At 32.2% G+C, this 11,038-nt stretch overlaps 2 pseudogenes; both read right to left on the reverse strand.

Moving 5' to 3' along the window:
• Positions 1-685: 685 nt before the first annotated feature.
• Positions 686-819, reverse strand: LOC145249182 (U2 spliceosomal RNA; annotated as a pseudogene).
• A 6,854-nt stretch (positions 820-7,673) lies between these two features.
• LOC145249184 (U2 spliceosomal RNA) lies at positions 7,674-7,807 on the reverse strand (annotated as a pseudogene).
• Positions 7,808-11,038: the final 3,231 nt, after the last annotated feature.

An 11,038-nucleotide genomic window follows, 5' to 3' on the forward strand; every position in this document is an offset into this window, starting at 1 on the left:
AAATTCCACACCAAACGGACCATTAAAAGGGGGTGAACTGATCATTTCTCTCCTAGGGGGGCCCCAAAAAAAACCTGTCATTTTAATGTTAATATTACATAATCCAAAAACGCTTAGTCATGTCACGTGACGTGACGTCAACATCCAGTAATGGCGAACAAATGTAAACAAACACTTTGTTTTACCGATACTTTTGTAATTTCTCTTCTGCTTTGTTCTAGAGATTATTAAACTCCATGACAATGTCTCCAACGTATTTAACTGGTTAAAAATAGTATTTATACAAGAGTTTTAACGAAAAATATCAGGAAAAAATGTACAGGAATAAAAAAAAATTCAGCTTTCAAAATATTCGTCGATAAAAAAACCGATCTTTATATTTACGCTAGCCATTTTGTATATTACCACGTGACCTGCTATCTCTTAAACTGGAGGGGGGGGGATCCACTTGAATCCAACAAAACCAGTAACTTTTTTTTTCTATTATATATACATCATTTTCTATAAAATTAAGTGTAGACTTTATAATTAAAACAAAAAATGTTATTCATACTAAAAAAAAAAAAACGCTTAGTCATGTCACGTGACGTGACGTCAACATCCACTAATGGCGAACAATTGTACCTATTTACTATGCCTCCCCACGGGACAGAGTTAGACACCAGGGTCGTTTTTTAACGTGGAGAAAAGGTACAAAAATAAAAATTGTCTCAGTCGTGGAGGATTTCTCCTCCACCGAAAGAGAACAAGAAATAGAAGTGCAGCATCTGAAGAACAGATACTACACTTTGATCTTGACCAAAAGGCCAAGAATGCGAACAATTGTAAATAACAACTTTTTTCACAAAACCAACACCGTCTTTCTTTTTTTTCTCTCTCTTTCTCTCTCTCACCCACTTACTCTTCCCTCTCTCTCACCCTCTTTCTCTTGACGTCACACCACTGTTAAACTGTGGGGGGGGGAACACATTCCCAGGCATTATCTCCTATAGATGCACATTTTATTAGAAATTCAGCTTTCAAAATATTAGACGATAATAAAAATATAAAACCAACACCCTCTTTCTCTTTTCTCTCTCTCTCACCAACTTACTCTTCTCTCTCTCTCACCCTCTTTCTCTTGACCTCCTACTACTGTTAAACTGTGTGTGTGTGGGGGGGGGGAAGAGGCAGCTTGAAAACCAACAAAAACAGTGCACAGTTTCCCAAGCATTTGGGGTGGGAAGGGGGGGAAGAAGCCGAGCGCACAGTTTCGTGTGAGAGAGAGAGAACAATTCTCAACCTATATACTCAACAAATTTTTTATCTACAGATTTGAAAGTTTGTATATAGGGTATTCAGACATATGGAAATATATCTAGCATAATCTATCTATTATATCTATAAAAGTGAAAATGTGTGTGTGTGTGAGGTAGCCAGAGAGAGAGAGAGAGAGAGAGAGAGAGAGAGAGACAACAATTCTCAACCTATATATTCAATACATTTTTTATCTACAGATTTGAAAATTTGAATATAGGGTATTCAGACATATGGAAATATATCTAGCATAATCTATCTATTATATCTATAAAAGTGAAAATGTGTGTGTGTGTGTGTGTGTGTGTGTGTGTGCGTAAGAGAGAGAGAGAGAACAATTCTCAACCTATATACTCAACGTATTTTTATCTACGGATTTTAAACTTTGTATATAGGGTATTCAGACATATAGAAATATATCTAGCATAATCTATACATTATATCTATAAAAGTGAGAATGTGAGTGTGTGAGAGAGAGAGAACAATTCTCAACCTATATATTCAACAAATTTTTTACCTACAGATTTGAAAATTTGTATATTGGGTATTCAGACATATGGAAATATATCTAGCATAATCGATCTATTATATCTATAAAAGTCAGAATGTTTGCGTGTGGTTGTGTGTGTAAGGTTGCGAGAGAGAGAGAGAGAACAATTCTCAACCTATCTATTCAATAAATTTGTTATCTACAGATTTGACCATTTGTATATAGGGTATTCAGACATATGGAAATATATCCAGCATAATCTATCTATTATATCCATAAAAGTGAGAATGTGTGCGTGAGAGAGAGAGAGAGAGAGAGAGAGAGAGAGAGAGTAAGTACAATTCTCACCCTATATATTCAACATATTTTTTATCTACCGATTAGAAAATTTGTATATAGGGTATTCAGACATATGGAAATATATCTAGCATAATCTATCTATTATATCTAGAAAAGTGAGAATGTGTGTGAAAGAGAGAGAGAGAAGAGAGAGAGAGAGAACAATTCTCAACCTATATATTCAACTAATTTTTATGTACAGATCTGAAAATTTGTATACAGGGTATTCAGACATATGGAAATATATCTAGCATAATCTATTATATCTATAAAAGGTAGAATGTGTGTGTGTGAGTGAGTGAGTGAGTGAGTGAGTGAGAGAGAGAGAGAGAACAATTCTCAACCTATATACTCAACAAATTTTGTATCTACAGATTTGATAATTTGTATATAGGGTATTCAGACATAAGGAAATATATCTAGCATAATCTATTATATCTATAAAAGTGAGAATGTGTGTGAAAGAGAGAGAGAGAGAGAACAATTCTCAACCTATATATTCAACAAATTCTATCTTTACAGATTTGAAAATTTGTATATAGGGTATTCAGACATTTGGAAATATATCTAGCATAATCTATTATATCTATAAAAGTGAGAATGTGTGTGTGAGAGAGAGAGAAAGAACAATTCTCAACCTATATACTCAACAAATTTTTTATCTACAGATTTAAAAATTTGTATATAGGGTATTCAGACATATAGAAATATATCTAGCATAACCTATCTATTATATCTATAAAATGACCATGTGTGTGTGTGAGAGAGAGAGAGAGAGAGAGTCAGAGAGAGAGAGAGAACAATTTTCAGCTTGTGTGTGTGTGAGAAAGAGAGAGAGAGAGAAAGAGAGGAAGGAAAATTCTCACCCTATATATTCAACAAATTTTTTATCTACATATTAGAAAATTTGGATATAGGGTATTCAGACGTATGGAAATATATCTAGCATAATCTATCTATTATATCTATAAAAGTGAGAATGTGTGTGTGAGAGAGAGAGAAAGAGAGAGAGAGAGAGAACAATTCTCAACCTATATATTCAACTAATTTTTTATCTACAGATTTGAAAATGTGTATATTGGGTATTCAGACATATGTAAATATATCTGGCATAATCTATGTATTATATCTATAAAAGTGTGAATGTGAGTGATGGAAAGAGCAAAAAATTCTCAACCTATATAACCTATAAAAGTGAGAATATGTGTGAGAGAGAGAGAGAGAGAGAGAACAATTCTCAACCTATATATTCCACACATTTTTGGGCACAGATTTGGAAATTTGTATATAGGGTAGGCAGACATATAGAAATATATCTAGCATAATCTATCTATTATATCTATAAAAGTGAGAACTTGTGTGTGTGTGTGTGTGAGAGAGAGAGAACAATTCTTAACCTACATACTCAACAAATTTTTTACCTACAGTTTAGAAAATTTGTATATAGGGTATTCAGACATATGGAAATATATCTAGCATAATCTATCTATTATAACTACAAAAGTTAGAATGTGTGTGTGAGAGAGAGAGAGAGAACAATTCTAAACCTATATATTCAACAAATTTTTTATCTACAGATTTGAAAGTTTGTATATAGGGTATTCAGACATATGGAAATATATCTAGCATAATCTATCTATTTTATCTATAAAAGTGAGAATGCGTGTGTGTGAGATAGCGAGAGAGAGAGAGAGAAAAAGAGAGAGAGAAAAATTCTCAACCTATACATTCAACAAATTTTTTATCCACAAATTTGAACATTTGTATATAGGGTGTTCAGACATATAGAAATATATCTAGCATAATCTATCTATTATATGTATAAAAGTGAGAATGTGTGTGTGTGTGAGAGAGAGGACAATTGTCAACCTATGTATACAACAAATTTTTTATCTACAGATTTCAAAATTTGTATATTGGGCATTCAGACATATTTCAATATATCTGGCATAATCTGTCTATTATATCTATAAAAGTGAGAATGTGTGTGATAGAGAGAGAGAGAACAATTCTCAACCTATATACTCAACAAATTTTTTATCTACAGATTTGAAAATTTGTATATAGGGTATTCAGACATATGGAAATATATCTAGCATAATCTATTATATCTATAAAAGTGAGAATGTGTGTGTGTGTGTGAGAGAGAGAGAGAGAGAGAGAACAATTCTCAACCCATATACTCAACAAATTCTTTATCTACAGATTTTAAAATTTGTATATAGAGTATTCATACAAATAGAAATATATCTAGGATAATCTTTCTATTATATCTATAAAAGTGAGAATGTGTGTGTGTGTGAGCGAGAGAGAGAGAGAGAGAACAGTTCTCAACCTATACATTCAACAAATTTTTGTATATAGGGTATTCAGAAATATCGAAATATATCTAGCATAATCTATTATATCTTTAAAAGTTAGAATGTGTGTGTGTGAGAGATAGAGAGAACAATTCTCAACCTATGCACTCTACAAATTTTTTATCTACAAATTAGAAAATTTGTATATAGGGTATTCACACATATGGAAATATATCTAGCATAATCTATCTATTATATCTATAAAAGTTAGAATGTGTGTGTGAGGTAGCCAGAGAGAGAGAGAGAGAGAGAGTAAGAACAATTTTCAACCTATATATTCAACAAATATTTGATCTACAGATTAGAAAATTTGTATATAGGGTATTCAGACATATGGAAATATATCTAGCATAATCTATCTATTATATCTCTAAAATTGAGAATGTGTGTGTGAGAGAGAGAGAGAGAGAACAATTTTCAACCTATATACTCAACAAATTTTTTTATCTACAGATTTGAAAATTTGTATATAGGGTATTCAGACATATGGAAATATATCTAGAGTAATCTATCTATTATATCTATAAAAGTGAGAATGCGTGTGTGTGTGAGAGAGAGCGACACAGAACAATTCTCAACCTATATATTCAACAAATTTTTTATGTACAGATCTGAAATATCACATTTGTATAGAAGTAGAAATCTTGATACCTACTCTGATACCTAATAAAAGAAAGGACACTCTTTAGGGCGGATTTTGATTATAACAAGTCACTAATTAGAAATTATAATAAACATTCTAATAATTTAAGAATTTTACCAAAATAAAATTGCATGGTAATCACCCAATTTCTGCCACAAAATTTTGATTGGCAGAACTCATAAACATAAAATATATATTTTCTAATTTCATCTTTTTTTTTTCTTTTTACATAATCTGGTTTGATGTTTTCCCAAATATTCAAATCACTATATTTTGCTGCTTAATATCAAATACAGCAACTGAGTTATTTTTATGCATCAAACAATTACATTTTCTCATTCATCCAAACTAATCACTGAACATCAATTTCATATTTTCTTCACTAAAATATTACTGTGCTTGATGTCATCAAGTGGAGCGGATCATTTTTTTTTCATTTGTTCACACATTTTTCCAATTTATATATATTTTAAAGATTCTTAGCCTATGTCATTGCATACCAATCTGTTTATTAAAAGTTAAGGTTCACTGTAAACACATATGTTACACCAAAATAAAAACGCTTCAGATAATGTCTTGATATTCAATTCAGTTTCTCACATGACATCTTATGAAGTTAGTAGAAATGTTACAGACTTTTGAATCTCAAACACTTTCAATACTGTGCACTGATATTTTCTTTTTTGCAATATAAGCACATTCATGATTTTTTTTACAAACGTTAAAAACTTTCACATTGTGTAGCAATATACTGAAACAATTATAAAAATATTTGTTTTTATTTTGAATGATGCAGGGCATCTGAAGAGAGATTTTTCTAACAAAATGAAAGTATAATTTTTAGCAATAGGTATCTAGGAAAAGGCCACTACATATGTTATAAGTTCCAAATTTCCACAACCTGGCCAATACTGGTACATGCTAGCAAATTTAGATTTGCAATTACAAAATATGATTCTAATTTTTTCCTTTGCTCTTTATTCTAACACTACACTAAGTTTACTGTGTTATTTCGCTACAGTTGATATTGTGTAGAACAATAAGAAAATCATAGTGAACAATGCATTCAACAAAATTTCACACACATTTCTAGATACCTATATCTAATAAGTTCAAAAGAAAGGACACACTTAGGGAGGTATTTTGGTGGTCAAGTCACTAAAAAGAGATTAGCTGGTTTCCCGGCATAGCCCAGGATATAATAAAGATTGACTGAAATACATGTTCTAGCTGGTTTCTAGGCGTTGCCAGGGATGTAATATAGACACATTATGTTGTATATTACCTGTTCTCTTCTCCCTAAGGTAAAACAATTTCATATACATGCTGTAAATTACCTATGCTAGGGATAAAACATGAACAATATCAGTCCTAGGGTAGATAAAACAAATAATACATAGAGATGAAAGATTCCTCTCCCCTAAGAATCAAACATATGTTCAATATCTGCTTTTGTTTTTTCATTGTTTATACGGTCCCGAGCAACGCCGGGTAGCCCTGCTAGTCTATATATATAAAAGGCAAAAATCGGTGTGTATGTATGTATGTATGTATGTATGTATGTATGTTTGTTTGTAACGCTAAAACTTTTGAAAGACGGAACCAGAGTTGACAAATTTGGTATCATATTGCACCTTGATCACCCGGATGACAAATATCGAAATTTCACGTCAAACGGACCAGTAGAAAGGGGTCAACTGATCGTTTTTCTCCTAGGGGGGCCCCCAAAAAAACCTGTCATTTTAACGTTATTCAATACGTGTCACGTGACGTGACGTCAGCTCAAACTTTTGACAGACACAACCAAAGTTGACAAATTATGTATCATATTGAACCTTGATCACCCGCATGACAAATATCGAAATTCCACACCAAACGGACCATTAAAAGGGGGTGAACTGATCATTTCTCTCCTAGGGGGGGCCCCCCAAAAAACCTGTCATTTTAATGTTAATATTACATAATCCAAAAACGCTTAGTCATGTCACGTGACGTGACGTCAACATCCAGTAATGGCGAACATATGTAAACAAACACTTTGTTTTACCGATACTTTTGTAATTTCTCTTCTGCTTTGTTCTAGAGATTATTAAACTCCATGACAATGTCTCCAACGTATTTAACTGGTTAAAAATAGTATTTATACAAGAGTTTTAACGAAAAATATCAGGAAAAAATGTACAGGAATAAAAAAAAATTCAGCTTTCAAAATATTCGTCGATAAAAAAACCGATCTTTATATTTACGCTAGCCATTTTGTATATTACCACGTGACCTGCTATCTCTTAAACTGGAGGGGGGGGATCCACTTGAATCCAACAAAACCAGTAATTTTTTTTTTCTATTATATATACATCATTTTCTATAAAATTAAGTGTAGACTTTATAATTAAAACAAAAAATGTTATTCATACTAAAAAAAAAAAACGCTTAGTCATGTCACGTGACGTGACGTCAACATCCACTAATGGCGAACAATTGTACCTATTTACTATGCCTCCCCACGGGACAGAGTTAGACACCAGGGTCGTTTTTTAACGTGGAGAAAAGGTACAAAAATAAAAATTGTCTCAGTCGTGGAGGATTTCTCCTCCACCGAAAGAGAACAAGAAATAGAAGTGCAGCATCTGAAGAACAGATACTACACTTTGATCTTGACCAAAAGGCCAAGAATGCGAACAATTGTAAATAACAACTTTTTTCATAAAACCAACACCGTCTTTCTTTTTTTTTCTCTCTCTTTCTCTCTCTCACCCACTTACTCTTCCCTCTCTCTCACCCTCTTTCTCTTGACGTCACACCACTGTTAAACTGTGGGGGGGAACACATTCCCAGGCATTATCTCCTATAGATGCACATTTTATTAGAAATTCAGCTTTCAAAATATTAGACGATAATAAAAATATAAAACCAACACCCTCTTTCTCTTTTCTCTCTCTCTCACCAACTTACTCTTCTCTCTCTCTCACCCTCTTTCTCTTGACCTCCTACTACTGTTAAACTGTGTGTGTGTGGGGGGGGGGAGAGGCAGCCTGTAAAACCAACAAAAACAGTGCACAGTTTCCCAAGCATTTGGGGTGGGAAGGGGGGGAAGAAGCCGAGCGCACAGTTTCGTGTGAGAGAGAGAGAACAATTCTCAACCTATATACTCAACAAATTTTTTATCTACAGATTTGAAAGTTTGTATATAGGGTATTCAGACATATGGAAATATATCTAGCATAATCTATCTATTATATCTATAAAAGTGAAAATGTGTGTGTGTGTGAGGTAGCCAGAGAGAGAGAGAGAGAGAGAGAGAGAGAGAGAGACAACAATTCTCAACCTATATATTCAATACATTTTTTATCTACAGATTTGAAAATTTGTATATACGGTATTCAGATATATGGAAATATATCTAGCATAATCTATCTATTATATCTATAAAAGTGAAAATGTGTGTGTGTGTGTGTGTGTGTGTGTGTGTGTGTGCGTAAGAGAGAGAGAGAACAATTCTCAACCTATATACTCAACGTATTTTTATCTACGGATTTTAAACTTTGTATATAGGGTATTCAGACATATAGAAATATATCTAGCATAATCTATACATTATATCTATAAAAGTGAGAATGTGAGTGTGTGAGAGAGAGAGAACAATTCTCAACCTATATATTCAACAAATCTTTTACCTACAGATTTGAAAATTTGTATATTGGGTATTCAGACATATGGAAATATATCTAGCATAATCGATCTATTATATCTATAAAAGTCAGAATGTTTGCGTGTGGTTGTGTGTGTAAGGTTGCGAGAGAGAGAGAGAGAACAATTCTCAACCTATCTATTAAATAAATTTGTTATCTACAGATTTGACCATTTGTATATAGGGTATTCAGACATATGGAAATATATCCAGCATAATCTATCTATTATATCCATAAAAGTGAGAATGTGTGCGTGAGAGAGAGAGAGAGAGAGAGTAAGTACAATTCTCACCCTATATATTCAACAAATTTTTTATCTACCGATTAGAAAATTTGTATATAGGGTATTCAGACATATGGAAATATATCTAGCATAATCTATCTATTATATCTAGAAATGTGAGAATGTGTGTGAAAGAGAGAGAGAGAGAAGAGAGAGAGAGAGAACAATTCTCAACCTATATATTCAACTAATTTTTATGTACAGATCTGAAAATTTGTATACAGGGTATTCAGACATATGGAAATATATCTAGCATAATCTATTATATCTATAAAAGGTAGAATGTGTGTGTGTGTGTGTGAGTGAGTGAGTGAGTGAGTGAGTGAGAGAGAGAGAGAGAGAGAGAACAATTCTCAACCTATATACTCAACAAATTTTGTATCTACAGATTTGATAATTTGTATATAAGGTATTCAGACATAAGGAAATATATCTAGCATAATCTGTCTATTATATCTATAAAAGTGAGAATGTGTGTGAAAGAGAGAGAGAGAGAACAATTCTCAACCTATATATTCAACAAATTCTATCTTTACAGATTTGAAAATTTGTATATAGGGTATTCAGACATTTGGAAATATATCTAGCATAATCTATTATATCTATAAAAGTGAGAATGTGTGTGTGAGAGAGAGAAAGAACAATTCTCAACCTATATACTCAACAAATTTTTTATCTACAGATTTAAAAATTTGTATATAGGGTATTCAGACATATAGAAATATATCTAGCATAACCTATCTATTATATCTATAAAATGACCATGTGTGTGTGTGTGAGAGAGAGAGAGAGAGAGTCAGAGAGAGAGAGAGAACAATTTTCAGCTTGTGTGTGTGTGAGAAAGAGAGAGAGAGAAAGAGAGGAAGGAAAATTCTCACCCTATATATTCAACAAATTTTTTATCTACATATTAGAAAATTTGGATATAGGGTATTCAGATGTATGGAAATATATCTAGCATAATCTATCTATTATATCTATAAAAGTGAGAATGTGTGTGTGAGAGAGAGAGAAAGAGAGAGAGAGAGAACAATTCTCAACCTATATATTCAACTAATTTTTTATCTACAGATTTGAAAATGTGTATATTGGGTATTCAGACATATGTAAATATATCTGGCATAATCTATGTATTATATCTATAAAAGTGTGAATGTGAGTGATGGAAAGAGCAAAAAATTCTCAACCTATATAACCTATAAAAGTGAGAATATGTGTGAGAGAGAGAGAGAGAGAACAATTCTCAACCTATATATTCCACACATTTTTGGGCACAGATTTGGAAATTTGTATATAGGGTAGGCAGACATATAGAAATATATCTAGCATAATCTATCTATTATATCTATAAAAGTGAGAACTTGTGTGTGTGTGTGTGTGTGTGAGAGAGAGAGAGAACAATTCTTAACCTACATACTCAACAAATTTTTTACCTACAGTTTAGAAAATTTGTATATAGGGTATTCAGACATATGGAAATATATCTAGCATAATCTATCTATTATAACTACAAAAGTTAGAATGTGTGTGTGAGAGAGAGAACAATTCTAAACCTATATATTCAACAAATTTTTTATCTACAGATTTGAAAGTTTGTATATAGGGTATTCAGACATATGGAAATATATCTAGCATAATCTATCTATTTTATCTATAAAAGTGAGAATGCGTGTGTGTGAGATAGCGAGAGAGAGAGAGAGAGAGAGAAAAAGAGAGAGATAAAAATTCTCAACCTATACATTCAACAAATTTTTTATCCACAGATTTGAACATTTGTATATAGGGTGTTCAGACATATAGAAATATATCTAGCATAATCTATCTATTATATGTATAAAAGTGAGAATGTGTGTGTGTGTGAGAGAGAGGACAATTGTCAACCTATGTATACAACAAATTTTTTATCTACAGATTTCAAAATTTGTATATTGGGCATTC

This window comes from Euprymna scolopes, chromosome 27 (assembly GCF_053919585.1).
Source record: "Euprymna scolopes isolate OS-2025 chromosome 27, ASM5391958v1, whole genome shotgun sequence".
Classification (NCBI taxonomy): Eukaryota; Metazoa; Mollusca; class Cephalopoda; order Sepiida; family Sepiolidae; genus Euprymna; species Euprymna scolopes.